Below are 15,250 nucleotides of genomic sequence, written 5' to 3'. Positions count from 1 at the left end.
TACAGCCAAACTACTACCGGGGTAAGGCTCCTCCTCCTACTTTGCTTTTAGTCTAGTGCCAAGATAGAGTAAGAACAAGCATGGTGAAATAAGGAGTTCATCAGCATACTTATGAACATTCCAATACAATAAATACGGGGCTTTACATTCAACAAAGACTTCAGGCATGTTTGGAATGACAGCCAAACTTCATGAATTGGTCTCAAGTTTGGGATCTGGAACAAAGAAGAAAAAAACCTGCCTCCTCCATGGTATCCAAGATTCATGTGTAAAAAACTTGAGTTCCTACCATGTATGTATCAGTTCTTCAGTATAGCTCATTATATGCATTACACCAACTCCAGTCATTGGAAAGCAAGCTGCCCTTTTAAGTATAAACCTAGGAACAGTCTGTCAGCCAGCCAAGTTTCTGCCACACAGAAGAGGTAGTTTCCACCGGCCATAGGCTATCTTCCCTTTACTATCTGGTCCAAGAGTGCTGCTTTTGCGTATTGCTGAAGAAGTGATAGAAAGCACAGAAAGCGATTTCTCTTCCTCAAACATTTATGCCATCCCATTAGAACATGGAAGATTTCCCCTTACCTCTTCTCTCTCTTCACTCCTCCTTTTCTTCTCTCAGTGGAAGTTAGACAAAGTATGAGACTAGGAATAGAAAAAGAATGAGTGGTAGAAAGAAATAAAAGTAAATGCACTTACAGAAAGAGTAAAGATTAGCTTATTGAACAGAAATCTATCAAAGAAGCAGTAAGCAGAGTTATAGAGAAAAATACATTTCCAGATTTTGGGTTTTATGTTTACAGAAATCAACCCCCAAACCTGAAAATTAACTGCCAATTACTTGATGTCTCTATGTTTACTGAACATCTGCCATACTTCTTAAAATACACCACAAACAAAAAGGCCTATCCATTCAAAAATTACCAATTATTTCAGCTGGAGAATCAAGGAATTGTAAAATACAGGTGTAGCAAATGAAGAAGAGCAAAGAGAAAAAATTACTTTTTGATAGCAGTATTGTTTGTAACTTTAAGTATGCATCAGCTACCTAGCATTACCGTGTTACACTGTATCACTGCAAGACCTAAAATTCCTTTAAGTAGGAATTCAAAGGTTAAGGAAACAAATTAAGTAATTCACCAATAAACAGATCTTGGCTTTAAGTCACATTTTTCTATCAGATGTTTTATTGCAAACTTTTTTCTCCATCTATCAGAAAGTGGTAAATAACTGTTGGTTAAATTTACACAAAATGCCTGTATGCAACTTACCAATTATTCTCCAAGAAAACATTATTCACACCCATTACCTTAAGTCATTATTCTTGACAAACATTTCAAAATACAAAGAGTACTCTCTAAGTTATGTCTGCAACTGTAAGGGTTTATTATATTTATTTTTTATTAAATTTAACAGTGTGTCATATGGTACTTCTGCCACTGGAAAGTCTAAATTCTAAGGCCCAAAATTCCTCCCGAGAAGTAGTAAGGCTTGGCTGGGGGGGGGAGAGCGGAATTGGAGCATCTGGCTACAAATACGCATTGGTATTCCCTTCAACTGCCTAAACATTTGGTGGCCTCATGACATCAAATAAACAGTTCTTTTTTTTTTTTTTTCTATGCTGCTTAATAAGACTTAGGACTCTACTATAATTATTAGGTACCTGCCACATAAGAAGTATATTCTTTTGACTTATTTGAAGTCTGACATTTCAGCTAAGCAAATTTTTATTTTGTTATGTTTCTACTTAGGTAGATTCCAAAGCCTAGTTCCCCATTTTATCATTTGACTTACATTAACTGTACAGCAGTGCTTCTACCTTTACTTGTAGAAGCAGTTTGTAGACATTCACCTAATTGTTACACTAGGAATCAAAACAAAAGCAAGTCAGAAAGTTGCACCCTTTCAAACAGAGACTTTCTAGCAGTTAAAACTTTTTTACGTAATTTTAATCACAGTTCAACCTGGACTGTACTTCTTGGTAACAACTTGGCAGTATTTCAATGCTCTTTACTAAAATTTTGGGAGGAAGAGTGCAAGAAAGGGTGAGGGAACAGATGGAGGGGACTATGTCATGTTCAAGGACAGCCAAAAAGTACAGAAGTTTAAGTATCAAAAGACCTTTCCTACTTTGAAGAAAACAAAAAAACATTTCAATTGCAATTATCTTGCAAAACTATATTGACTGATTTGTATTAAGAAATTTACATTCCATGCATTTGTAACTGTACTTCTGTGCTTTCCAAGGGTATCTCAGTATGTATTCTTAATTGCAAAAACAAAGATATGAAATAGATAATCTTAAAATAAACACAAAAACAATGATGGTCTGCCCAGCAATAGAAGCACAAAACACAGCTTTTAACTTTCAATACTACTGCCACACAGATGCAGGTGGACGGGGGGGGGGGGGGGGGGGAGTGGAAAGATGCAGTTCGTATTTTATTTGTCTTCCAGTACAGAAGATATGATTGGAAAGAGACAGTGGAGAATGAACAGAATTTAGAAAACACTAGTCATTCATGAAAACCCTGCAATTAAAGACCAAGATTCACATCAAGAGTTTCTACCCCAAGCAAAGAGCAATTAACTATGTCACTTGGTAAAGCATCTGAGGGAGGAACCTTATCCTTATAACTAGTAAAATAACTACTGTATTGTTTATCACTTATATATTCACATTTCCTTCACAGTTATAGAACAATAGGTTTGGAAACTAAATGAGAGGTATGATCTCTCTATACCTTCCTCAAAAGTTATAAATAAATTGCTATAATTCTCAGGTCTTCACCTTCAGTTTAAGTAGAATCTACTAAAAACATTGGAAAAGTGTCTTTAAACAAATGGTTAAAATAGGATTAGCTGTCTAGACTTGGAATATCATCTGTCTTGTGATACAGTTTTAAACACAGCCCCATTATAACCGTAACAATTAGGAGTTAGCTCATTTTGACTACTCAAGGCAAGTTAAGAGCATCACCCACTGTTAAAGAAAAAAGTATCTTTAGACCTAGTCAAGTAAGGAGACTTAGAGAGTAATGAACACCAAACTGACTAAAATATTCAAAGCTCCTCAGGGTAAGATTCAAACCTGCTGTTCTGTATACATTTAAAATTCTCACTTCATGAACACAGGATATTAATTTCTATGAATAATACAATAACCAATGGGCAACCAATTATAGGTCCTCCTTCTTAAAATGTACTATAAGGTACAATAGTGTCACTAAAATCCTAGTCTTATCATCTTGTCTTTCAACTTGATGACAACTTATTTTTGAGATAAAGACATAAAGGTGAATGATTAGCTAGACTACAACGGCATAAAACAATACACAAAACTACAAATGAGAATAAAATTTTAAAAAGCTTCTTTAAACCTCAGCTTGCACTACGACATTTTATTATCTACCCCTACTGACAAATGCTAACTTAAAATTAAATTCTAAAACTAGGAACAATACTATTTTGGCATTCCTACACTTAGGTGAGGCTTGCAAAGGACCAGCAGTTCTGTAAATGAGGCTGTTTTACAACACTGCATCTCCATCTAAGCAGTGTAAGAACTTTCACATGAAAGGAGAGCTAGCACTCTTTCAATAAAATATGCAAAACTAACAAACACATCCTACTTGCACAGATGCACTGTGTGCTATTTCAACATATTCTTCATCTGTACTTTTAAAAAACTTAACTTGAGCAGACACTGTGACTTACCATAGTTCTTCAATATTTTAATTTAAAAAAATAAAGCACTTAAGTATTTTTAAAAATATATGTTTTACAACAAAACTGTCCTCAAATGTTTACAGATAACCTTCATTATTAAAACCTTTCAACAAACAGCACAGCTTAAAATCTTGGCTGATTCATTAATACCACATCAAGATTTGTAAGAGGAAAGAAAAATAATCTCAGTATTTCCCAGTAAGTATATGAAACCTTGACAAGGTTTCTTTTAAATAACTTGTTTGTTATTCCTTAAAGGTAACAACAGTTTTGTCTTTGAACACAACTATAGCAGGGGGGCTTCGTAGTATGAAGACCATCAGCAGAATTTTGAAGCCTCAGATAAATTAGGTTAACTTCTGTGGGTATGATTCTTTGGTTAATGAACACTGATGTAGTTAGAAATATTCATCTTGCACCATTCAAAAAACCCACTACAATTAGCATTTCAAATAATCCAGAATTCGGAAGAATAAAAAAAAAATCTTTCTTCTTTTCCTTAAACCACATTCTACATAAGGTAATTTTTTTTAAACCAGAGATGCCTTAACTTTCATTCTTAGCAATAAATCAAAACCACTGTTTGCACAGTGGAAACATTTATGCACTGTACCTGTTCCAAAAACACTGTCCAACAAAATTTGCTTTTGAGATTCACAAATGCTCATTTGTATGGAAGTCACTAGGCCAATAACCTAGATGGACTTCTTTAGGATCTCTCTAGAAGTCTGAATTGTTTTTTATATTTTTTATCTTCTCCGCTCTACATCCCCTCATTCAATTTTGTTAGAATGTTAGACAAAAACAGCACAATACTTTCATTAAGCCTTTATTTACATTAATCTATTTAGAACAATGCCACAATTTCACAATTACGTACACCACTCCTTAACTGAGTCCCACAAATAATCCTTAACTTAGGACTTAAATAGACTTACCCAAGTCCACATATAAAATAATTATTAGCATGCACACAAAGAAAGACTGTCCTTAAATCAAACTGAGATCAGGACTAGAGAGACACTACAGCCTTCAGTATGACACCCATTTCTGCATTTCTTATGCTTTCCAACAGAATAAAGAGTTGTGTGCTAAAACTTTACCAAAGACATGAGATAATGCAACTCCTAAAAGTAATCTGAATTTTACTGCTAAGAGAAACTTCCCCTAGATATAGTCTAAAAAGCCTGTATTATTTCCCCTCCGAAATTTCCCAGATGGCAAAAAAGCTCACCCAAAAGGCTAAGTGACAGTTAAGCAGATTTTTTTTCCTTCAGATATGGAAAGCCTGAAGATACATAAACGGTTTTAGAACTACAGTCTGTATTATTGCATTTGTAACACAACGTTTGTAAATCAGAAATGCCTCTTGAAAAAAAAGAAAAAAAAAAGACAATTCAGATTTCAAATCTTCCCTCTATCAAGAGGTGTTCATTAATCTGTAGGGGGTATTTCATTTTTCATGAATATACTTCAACATATCAACATCAATGGAGTTAAATACAAATTTTTCTTTGTAACATTGTCTCCTTAAATCACAAATCTGTTTTTATAAATGGAGAAACTGAGTCACAAAGGCAAAATGACTCACTACAACTCACACATGGGCAACTCCGGAAAATCTCAAAATTCCAGACTCTTCATGCATAAAATTTGTAATCTTTAAGATAAGCTGAAAATTTTGAATATTTCAATCTTTGTGTTTATTTCACACCCACCCACCCTATGTTTTTTGTAAAGTGTACAAATTTTTTTTAATTTTCATCTTGAATCAGATATCTGCTTGAGAACATGACTGAGGCCATAAAGTTTGACTGCAGAGCTGTGTAGCCCTCTAAGTCGTAACGTTAAAAAAATTACTCACAAGAACAGAAGCTTTAAACCTAGAGAACAAAAAGAAAACATTTCCCGAAAGGCCTATACATACATTCTTTCGAATCTTATTCATGTACTTTTAAATATACAGAGTAAAACATGGTTTATTAAAAATATCAAATCTATATAAATAAGGAAGGTATGATGGAAGCATGCAATACTGGACTATTAACGCATCACTTGGTGGTTGGAATCACTCAGCCTTTGGCCTCAAAACACATGAAAGGCATGCATTAACAACACACTAAATGTTTTACTATCTCATTGTTCAACTTCAGGTATACCTTAAACCATGTATTGGTGCTTCTAAATGCTACCTGAATTAAAATTCTTTAGAGATTGCAGACAGTTTTGCCACTTCAGTACCTCACTTTTGATTGTTTAAATCCAGAAGGTTCCAAAGCTATACTAGCACAGGAATTCATACCTCGTTAAACCAAGGACAAGATTAAAGACAGGCATCAAAAACAAAAAAGTGAAAAATTACTATTTTGTTGTTGTTGCTTAAACCACACAGTTTGTAGCCTCCACAGTTTGTATCAGAGTACACTACACCAACTACCAAATAATAAATCCTTGTGACCTCCCTTCCCCCCCACTCAAACATATTTATAGTGGTGATACTAAAAGGTTCATATTTCAATTAGGAAAAAAATTAGAGGTTAGGCACCGCATTTTCCCTCAGTATTTGTATATGTATCACCACATATACAATTCATACAGCAATATACAAAATAAATTGAAGAAAAAATGTAATACCAAGATCACATGGTGACAGAAGAAATTCCACATCTTAATAAAGTAACAGGTTATAAATTCGCATGCATTATATCTGCAAGTATTAAATTCTTTTAGCATTCTCAAACTATAAATACATGGAATTACTACCCTGATGCCCAGCAGAGCTATTTCCTGGAAGGTGAACTTGATGTTCACAAATGTGATTCCACAAAGAATTTGGCTGTTTTAGTGATCTTTGATAAATATTACCGGGTTTATGTCGTTAATAGGATGGACAGATGTACAGTACCCATCACAAACGCAGGGAGTTTTCCTAATTATTAAACCGACATACATATTACCTTACAGCAACCTAAACACACCCCTCAAAGAAGCTGCTTGAGTCTGTTGCCTCTTTCCACCCCCCCTTTTCCCCGACAAGAGTGGTCTCGTTCACTTGCCTTTCACACACATAACCAATAAAATTAATCAGCTGGAACACAGCATTTTTAAATCGCAGTAAAGTCAAGAGATGTTTTGTACGTTATTTGAAGGGAACAGTCTTTTCATTTAAACATAGTAAGACTCTAATACGCTGCAGACAAACGCACTGCATGGGGTGTGGAGGACCCGAGCTGATTAGATTACCACAACATCAGCCTGAGGCCGCCATTTTTAGAATCTCTAAAGGACAAAAGAGGGAAATTAAAAAATTTGCTCCACATTTTTTGAAAAGTAACTTTAAAAGTATAGTGATAATAATCAATTAATCATGCATTACAAGTACAGCCATGGGTATATCTTGCTTTTCTCTGATCTGAGCCCTGAGTAACAAAAACGTTTCGTTATTATTCCTTTAAGGTACTGTAAATAAACAGACTAAAACATTCCTAAATCTAGATGCAGCACAAAACTTCTGCTTTTAACGACACGTAGTATGTACCGTTTTAGGGACCTCAGGGCTTTTAGCCACCGCACATTCCCTAATGGCTGAGTACGGGGGAATACAGGACCTTTATAATCAAGCTATATTATGTTTCTCTACCCTATTTAGTACTACACAGTGAACCGTTTGTTTCCCTCCCCCCCCTCCCTCATGTCTACAGCAATAGGGTCTACCCCACCAATCTTTATTTATTTGAGAATGAAATATGCCACCCAAGGAACACGAACACTGGCTGCAGAAACTAAAGCAAGAAAGGGATGCACCAATATAACTACTTACACCCTCAAGAAAGGGGGTGGAGAGAATGATCCCCTTTTAAATTGGCACAAACTCTTCAGGACTGCTTTCCGTTCGTCCAGGTTACACCACGAAGCAGAGGTATTAGCAGGGAGGGAGGAAAGGAGGCGGGGGTGTGGAAGGCAGAGAGATTAGGCCTATAACGAGCCATTTTAGTACCACAAAGCAAAAATACACAGGATGGAGGAAAAGAATAGATTTCCCTAAGCTTCATAAAACTCAATACGCAGTCCCAGTAACACACAAACCCCTTCTGAAAACCACCAGTCTAAGGAACTGTACGTTGTCACATAATAGCCCCTTTTGGCTCTTTTTCCAAGCATAATGCATAAATCTGGCGTAACTGCCAAAAAATTCTCCTCAGCTCCTCCAGTTACAGTAACCCGCCATATTCACAAGATATAGCGACAGCCTGCCATTTTTTAACCAAACCCCACAAAAGGAAAAACAAATTCAAGACAACTTAAACAGAATTTAAACGCATTTCAGGGTGGGAAGGAGTTATACTCGCACCGAGGGTAATGAGACGTTCCCGTCGCATTTCACTCCCCTTCTGCCACCCCCCTCCCCACAGCACCCACAGCAGAATACGCTGGTAATAACCGAAGACTCACCTGTAATGGTCACAGGCCAGGCAGCAGGACCCCTCGGCTGAGCCCCTTCTCTATCCCAACCAAAACAATGCAACAGCCCCACTGCGGATATTCCTACCCTAGGCAGGACTCAACCCTCAGCAGGCTTCTGGTAAAAGAAAGAAAAGGGAAAGAAAGGAAAGAAGACCCCCCCCTCCCCCCAAACCTAACTCAGCGCGCAGAACCCTACAAGGACCAGCTCGGAAGCGCCTTTGCCTTGGGACCTATGTACAAACCCCGCTGCCACCGCTGCTCCCGTGTCTCCCTCCTTTCAGCCTCCTACGCTCCCTTCTATGTCACTGCCTCTCTCTGGGAAAATGGCGTCCGCTCTCCCCTCCCTCCCACTGCACGGGGCTCACCCGCCCCGCCTGGCAGGGGCAGGGTTACCAAGGCGAAGCCAAACAGCCGCCATTTTGCTTACGGGCTGGGAGCGCAGTCTGCGCCCGCCGAGCCCTCAGTGTCCATTTTGCAACAGCGCTTTGCACGTTACACTGAACGGCTCGGGTCTGGGCGCGGCCGAGACACCAGACTGCGGCAGGGGCTGGACAGGGGGGCTGTGAGGAGGTGTGGAGAGAAGTAGGGCAGCGGAGGAGGGGCGGCTGCAGCTGGGGCTGCTGCCGGGGGCGATGCGCAGCCCCGGAGGCGCAGACCGCGGGGGAGGGGCAGGGGCTCCGTCCCAGGCTGTTGTGGGACCAAACGCGGGCGGGAGGATGTCTGACTCAGAACTGCATCCTCTGAGGCAAACACGCCAAAATTCCCTCCCCGGCTGCCCCCCCCCCCCCCCCCCCCCCCGGCCTCCTCCTCGCGGCCGGCGTTACTCTCAGCATACCTGTTCTTTATGAATCTCAGCCTGAGGGATAAATTTTCGCCACAAAGCAGGCAAAAAGCCGGGTAGACCCGCCGGGTCTAACACAAGCAGAGGAACTTACTTGAGGGGCGGGGAAGAAACGGGAGTGGGAGCTGTGCCCGAGACCCGTTCAGGGCAATGTGGAGGTTTTGACTGAATCTCTGTTGCCAGTAAGGCACTCGAGGCTGAGAAGCTTCCCCAAGGCGTTTTAAGGCTCGTATAAGGCAGGCGGGAGACAGCGTTTTGTCTTAAAGCGAGTGGGACAGCACTAACTGAAGGCGTTTCTTCTCTGCCGGGAGCGAGACAAGCAGTGAACGAGCTCCTCTTAGTTTAGAAGAACTAAAGGGAGTTTCCCCTTTAGGGAACGGCGGTTGGGGAGCAGGTACGGTCTGCTTTTATCCGGACCAGCGCGAGCTGGCAAAGCTCGCGCAGTGTTTCAAGGCAGACGCAGCCTCTGCCGTTTGTACCGGCCTCCTCTTCCTTCCACCATGTCCCCTCCCAGCTCCTGCTCAGCCCGCACACCGCCCTGCCTCCCCTGCCCGGCTTCAGCCCCTCCAGCGATATGGCTGATTGAGGGAGGGGAGGCGGCGGCTGGGGTTTCATTCGACGCCCACCAGGGGCTGAGCGAGCCTCCTTCAGTGCGCAAACTCGGGGCACCAGATAAAAGCTGGGCTGGCAGCTCTTACCCTGCCTCGATGGAGCCGCCACAATCGGGTGACCGGAGAAGCAGTTAGCAGCAGCGCCATAGACTAGCGTCCCCCACACCTTGGGCAGAGAGAGTTTGGGGCTCTAAAGAGCTGCTGCTGCGGCAGGAGGGAGCCGAGGTGAAGGGAATCCGCTAGCTGGTTGGACGCAGAGGAGGCGGCTGTAACGGGGCATTGAGTCTGAGGGAGGAGGGGGGCGATTAAACGTCTTGTGACCACGGCGGAGTCTATGGGTATTTTTTCCTGTCTAACTCTTCTGTGCGTGTGTCTCTTGTTTCTTTCTCTCTCTCCTTAGGGCGCTTGGCTGGGGCTGCTCGCTCGGGTTCTGCCTGTTATTGCGCGAAATGGCGGCTGCCGTCTTGGTGGGTTTGGTTGTCGGTTTTTTGTGTAGGTTTTTTTTTTTTTTTTCTTCCCCTCCTATTCCCCTCCCCCCACTTGTGCCTTGGCTGCGGCCCCGCAACGAACCGCGGCGGCGACTGAGTCAGGAGGGGGGAGGGAGCTGCGCGGGAGCCAATAGCCGGGCTGGCCGGGCTTGCCCGGCGCGCCCTGATTGGCTGACGCTGACATCATCCTGCAGCAGGGGCAGCCGCAGCTGGGCTGGGTTGGGGAGCTGCCGGGGGAGGCTGGTGCAAAGGGAGAAAACGGGCGCCATGATCCCAGCGAGAGGGAGGACTTCACGGGCGGGGGATCCTTGAAGAGTCGGTGAAAAGGAAAGCAGGACCAGGCCTTGGCTTCTCCTTCCCAAACAGTGCCGGGGTTGTGAGGAGAGGAGCGGGAGAAGAGCAACTCGTGCCTGCTTTTGTAACTGCGTCAGTACAAGATGGCGCAGGGTCTCCCTGGAGAGGGAAGGGAGTTGCACGTCCGCCGGAGGTCATGTGACCGCGTTGCATTCTTGTGGGGTTTGGCTGCAGACCAAGCTGGCTGAGGCGGCGGCGGCGGCCCGGGAGAGTCCGTGCTTCCCTCCCCCTCCTCCCCGCACAGTGCCGTCGGTGCCGCGTTGGTTCCCATTTCCCTTCCCCCATTAACCTTCTGCACGAGGGTGTAGCTGCCGCCGAGGAAGGTTCTCGCTTCTCTCCTCATTCTCCACCCCTCTCCAGGGTGTAGCTGCTCTCGGGGGAAGCTTTCCATTCCGCCCCCTCTCTGCGTAAGGCTTTACCCATCGCAAGGGAAAGTTCCCCCGGGCGCCCACTCGCTCCGCCCGAGCGTGGGAGCGGGCGGTGCGCGGCTCCGCGCCGGGCCCCCGCGGCGGCCGGCCCTGCTAACGTAAATGCCACCCGCTCTCGCTCGGCTTCCCCTCCTCGTGTACGAGAGCCCTGTTAACCTGTAAGTTAGGTTCCCCGGAATTGTGCAAAGAGTCGGTTTCGGCGATGTTTAAATGACCTCATTAAAACAGCTGGCGAAAACGTACAGGCGTATGCGGAGTTGCTCTGATGAGGAGGTCGTCGCCTTTCTAGTGTTGTTTTGCTGGGGTGGGGGGCCGGAGGGAAAAATCTGGAAGCTATTAATAATTTTATTCTATTTGAACAGAGCTTCGTTATGGAAAAATGGATCGATATGCTTTTATTTGTACGTTGTTGGATCCTGTTGTAGGGCTTGAGCAGCTTTTCTGTGGGGTAACGTGTGTATGACAAGGTTAGGCCGCGGGTGGCCTGTGTCTTAACACCACGATGTAAGTATATATACGTGGTACAAATGAAAACTATGGGATGTGAATATGCCCCGATGTCTTTCAGAGGTTCATTGGAAAATGAATTTGTCACACAGGTCTGGGTAGGCTTGGAAGCTTAGCAGATACATTCTCTGGGTTTTTTTTTATTTCAGTCTTCTGTTACGGGGAAGTGAAAAATGTGTTTTCCAATCCTAACGCTTTTCTGTTTTCTTCAAGGACTGCAACTGGTGTTACTGTTTGGGTGGGGTTCTCGTGTTTTCAGAGCAATTCAGTGCTAGTTCACATGTTCTTGTGTGGCAGGGTGTAAATTTAGCCTCTGCATCTTACCCAACGAACAAATTAACAGTTAAAATTGCTGATGCTTTAAGGGTGATGGCTTGTTCCATTTAGAAGTTTCGTAACACACTGTTCTTAGTCTGTTCCCAGAGAGATGTGAATATTTTTTCTTCTCCCCCCCTGCAGTGGTGACCTGGTGGGGAATAAAACTTGAGTATTTGGTGAATATGTTGTGTGAGAACTACTGGAATGAAAGTAACTGGGTATATGACTAATATAGAAGATTCCTATATAATCGACGCTACTTAATATGTGTTACATAAGTAATATGGTGGGGTGGAGTCATTACATAAGAACTGACTGGGGACTTGGGAACTACTGTAAGTAGTCCATATTGGTTGCAGATACAGCCTGCAGGGCATCTGTGTGGTTGGGGGGGGGGGAGCAGAGAGGGGTAGAAGAACAGGATTGGAAGCATCTAATAGTGCTACATTTTTCCCTTGTAGGTTATATAAAGGATACCAGGAAAGAAATGGAGGAGACACTAATTAAGGATGACACAGTGTGGAGTTATTGAAAGTTTGGAGTCTCATGTGAGCCATAGCTTTTAGGATATAAGCTCTGCTTCCCAAAAGAACAGGATCCCCCCTGCCTCCCCCTGGCTTTTGGAGTGTCACATGGTGGCTGTCAGCTGAGTATCACACCAACCAATTTTGTTCTGTGCAGACTACTATAGAGAGCAGGATTCTTGAGTCCAACAGGTCGTGAGTTACTGGAAATGGTGTTACAAGGAGGCAGTTGGTTTGGTGACCAAACATTTAAGTGACTGGATTATTGATTCTTTTTGTGTAGGCATAGTATGACACAAAGTAAATAAATACTCCCTTTGTAATGGAAGCTTCCAGAGTGGCTTTCAGCATACAATGGTTCTTTTGATACAGAACAGATTTATTTGGGACCTGATGTTGTAAATAATTCCTTGAAGATGTGTTAAATGAAGAATGTTAGTTCAAACTAAAGATCTGGAAAACAACATTTCTATTTTATTAGTACTTGCATTTAGGCATGTATTATACAAAATGGGGAATAGTTGCCTACCTCCCTACAGGGGAGCAGTTCAAATGCTTATGTTACAGAGTAGTTTATATATAATACCTGGAAATCAGAAGCTTAACTGTGACAGCTAGAGCTTTTAATTCTTAAAGCACCCTTTTAGGTAGTTCGTGTTAATACTATTTTTTTTCTTGAAAACCAAGTGACCTGCTGTAAAAGTTCTCTGTGTAAGTGGTAGCTTATTGCAGCAGCACTTGAGTTGTCTCTGATTTTATGAAGCTGTAGCAATGAAGGCAAATTTTAATGAGCACGTAATACTTTATTGTTTGCCTGTTCAAGATTGTTTTACTAGCTGTTCTCAGGGAAGCGGTTACCTTCAAAGAAGCAGTAGTTGCAGCGGTGTTGTAGTGCAGTCTCAAACAATGTCTGATGCATTCTGAATTAGTTCTGCTGCAGGAGATGAGTAAAAAACAAACGGGCTAACTACTTTGAGACAGAAACTTCAGGTAAGGGGATTTGTCCAGAGGCCCGTCTGGTGCAGACTATGCCTTCATCTAGAAGGCGGGGGGAAGGAAAGGAGCTGTAGGAGAGGGAGACTGGGTAAAAACCAGGCAGGTAGCTTGTTTTTATGGTAGATACCACAGAGAGAAACAATTTCTACTGAACTACAATTCTTTCCTTTTAATAAGGGTACTTCAATTGGCTGAATGTTCTCCAGCAGTTAGACTTGTGGTTTTAACCTGCCGTGATGGCCTGTCTGTGCATGTGGTCTGTGCTTATGCTAAGACCTGTTATTTAAACACTGTTGTTTACCTTCAGCCTTATGAAGGGACTGACAGGAGTTCAAGGGTATTCAGGGGAGAAAGGAGGGTGATACTAACAGTGTAATAGATCTGAGTATGCATTAATGCCATAGTTTAAACAGTTGAGGTGGTAGCTCATGCTGAAAGATGATCCTGCACCTTTTCCTAGCTGTTCATTCTTGCTGTGGCACCACACCTTTTTTGATGGTGTGTGGGATCACATGGGAAGAGACAAATGGATCTAGCATAAGCATAGTTGTAATGGATGGTTTTCTAATGTGAATGTTCATTATGTGGCTTCACAAGCACTCCTGCTTGAACAGGAGTAGGAAGAAGCACCTGCACGGAGAACGGAGGTGTGCAGGTTTTAACCTTTAGTGAAATTAGGTGTGTATTTTCTCAGCAGAGATGCAGTTCTTAGGGAATTTTGAGAGGCAACTCTTAAGGCACTTGGCTAGTGCAGCCAAAATTGCTGCTTAAGGAGTCTAGCACTGAAAGTTTGAAACTTTTAAGAGTATGTAAGGCACTGCTAGATTAACCTACAGTTGTACGTGGCAAGATCACTTCATATTCACTGAAATACTAGCCTACAAAAAGAAGTGAAACGCTGTTGCTTCTCAACTGTAGCCTAGTTAAGTGTTCAAAGGATTTTGGACTTCAAGGAGCTTATTTTATTGGAACAGGGTAAGACTTGAATAGGCTGGCTTCTTCCAGAAGTGGCTGATAATGTAGCAATTGGGGGGTATTGAGTGAATAATTACTTTTACTTCATGAGTTCTGAGCTAATCTTAAGATAAAATAAACAAAACAAAAACCCTAAAAAACAACCACCTTTGGGCACAGTGGTCACTAGTCAAATGAACATGCATTATTTGCATGTAGTATAAGAGCAGGTGCAGTGACTGATTAATTTATCCACCTGGATGTGTAAAGGCTGTTCAAGGCTTGAGCAGCAGGACAGGACAGGAACTTCCTTTGCACAGTACTTCAGGCTTTGTGTTATGAGTAGCTTCTCTGGAAAAGTTTGGACTAGTAAGGTTTTTCTCCAGAAGGAGAACAAGTTATTGGCTGGTTCTACAATTCTTAACAGTTGAGTTCCTTACTTACAGGAGCAAGTTTAAAGCTGTTGTGTGCCCTACTAATCCCAGGATTAGTGGGAATTTGCACCAAGTCCAGCTCACTGGTATGACCTTTGTGTAGTGAAGTGGGGCAGTGGTTTGTTTTCTCCGTCTAGCATGACCTTGTTTTTTGAAGTAGAGTCTCTGAACTTCTGGCTACTTTGAAGAGCAGCATTAAGCTGTGTAGTTACTCTCCTAAGTGAGGTAGTACTGTGACTGACTTGATCGTAATACACCACTAGCCCTGAAGGCCTGTCAATAACAGTTCTTTGATGGAGGAACCATTCACCTGCCAGTTATTTCCAGCATCTTCATCAGTGCTAAGATGCAGACAAATGGTGGTTCTTGAGGATCTCTAGGAAGAAAATGGGGGGAAATAATTCTAGTTTGAGAGTTGTGCTGTGTCAGAGTCGGGAAGTTACTGAATTGTGGGCTCCAGCATCCTGGAATGGCAGCTGGAGGTGGTCCTGCTACAGAGAAAACAGGTAATTGTGTTGCTTGTAAGCTTGGAAACAAAAACCACCTTCAGCTGCTGTATTTGTGTGGTTATTAAGGAACCTCTTTTGTCCAACGCTTATCTGTGC

The 15,250-nt window shown here is 42.4% G+C and overlaps 1 protein-coding gene and 1 long non-coding RNA gene across 2 annotated transcripts in view; one reads left to right on the top strand and one right to left on the bottom strand.

Moving 5' to 3' along the window:
• The window catches only part of KMT2E (lysine methyltransferase 2E (inactive)), a 62,339-nt gene extending 53,845 nt beyond the window's left edge, over positions 1-8,494 (bottom strand). The window contains 2 exon segments of the mRNA XM_040593996.1: positions 583-642; positions 8,179-8,494. The gene's annotated coding sequence lies outside the window, so the exon portion shown is untranslated.
• Positions 8,495-8,686: 192 nt separating this feature from the next.
• Positions 8,687-15,250, top strand: part of LOC121088239 — a 65,148-nt gene continuing 58,584 nt past the window's right edge. Inside the window, exons 1-2 of the long non-coding RNA XR_005827876.1 lie at positions 8,687-9,867; positions 10,043-10,109. This is a non-coding gene — a long non-coding RNA (uncharacterized LOC121088239). The remainder of the gene's footprint in view (positions 9,868-10,042; positions 10,110-15,250) is intronic.

Source organism: Falco naumanni, chromosome 5 (assembly GCF_017639655.2).
Source record: "Falco naumanni isolate bFalNau1 chromosome 5, bFalNau1.pat, whole genome shotgun sequence".
In the NCBI taxonomy this organism is placed as follows: domain Eukaryota; kingdom Metazoa; phylum Chordata; class Aves; order Falconiformes; family Falconidae; genus Falco; species Falco naumanni.
The sequence above is the reverse complement of the archived record's forward strand: the minus strand, read 5'-3'. Positions and strand labels throughout refer to the sequence as shown.